This window comes from Penaeus monodon, chromosome 29 (genome assembly GCF_015228065.2).
Source record: "Penaeus monodon isolate SGIC_2016 chromosome 29, NSTDA_Pmon_1, whole genome shotgun sequence".
NCBI classification, from domain to species: Eukaryota; Metazoa; Arthropoda; class Malacostraca; order Decapoda; family Penaeidae; genus Penaeus; species Penaeus monodon.
The window spans coordinates 24,178,606-24,179,059 of NC_051414.1; the positions used below are offsets into that span (position 1 = coordinate 24,178,606).

The window sequence follows — 454 nt, forward strand, 5'->3', positions numbered from 1 at the left end:
TGCTTTTATAATTTCTATACAAAGGCAAATGACATTCATTTTTATGGAACAGTAAGAGAAATCACCTTTTACAGTTCCCTTTTTACTAGAAATGATAAATGCGATGCAAAATGATGGTCAGAGAAAAAGTCTTACAGAATTTTTCGAAAAAAGAGTGAGCATAATTACAAAGATCAAGGGTGAGTATCAAATTCTTTCAGGCTTACGAAAAGTTTATTACAACAATTAGGTTTCATGTACTACTCTACTAATCCTTTAATGAACGTCTATGCTAAAAAAAATATTCTTCTCTTCAACCGGCACGAAAAAGAATTGAATATCAGTTATCACATTTTATGTATATTAACAATTTTTTAAATATTTCTTATCAATTTATCTTTTAATACGACTCGTCACCCGAATTGCGAAGAAACACGAATTCGAAAGTAAAGATCTTTTCTTTGTTTTTTTTTTG

General features: G+C 28.9%; 1 protein-coding gene across 1 annotated transcript in view; it reads right to left on the reverse strand.

Moving 5' to 3' along the window:
- The window catches only part of LOC119591779, a 4,863-nt gene that overhangs the window by 507 nt on the left and 3,902 nt on the right, over positions 1-454 (reverse strand). The window lies entirely within an intron of this gene.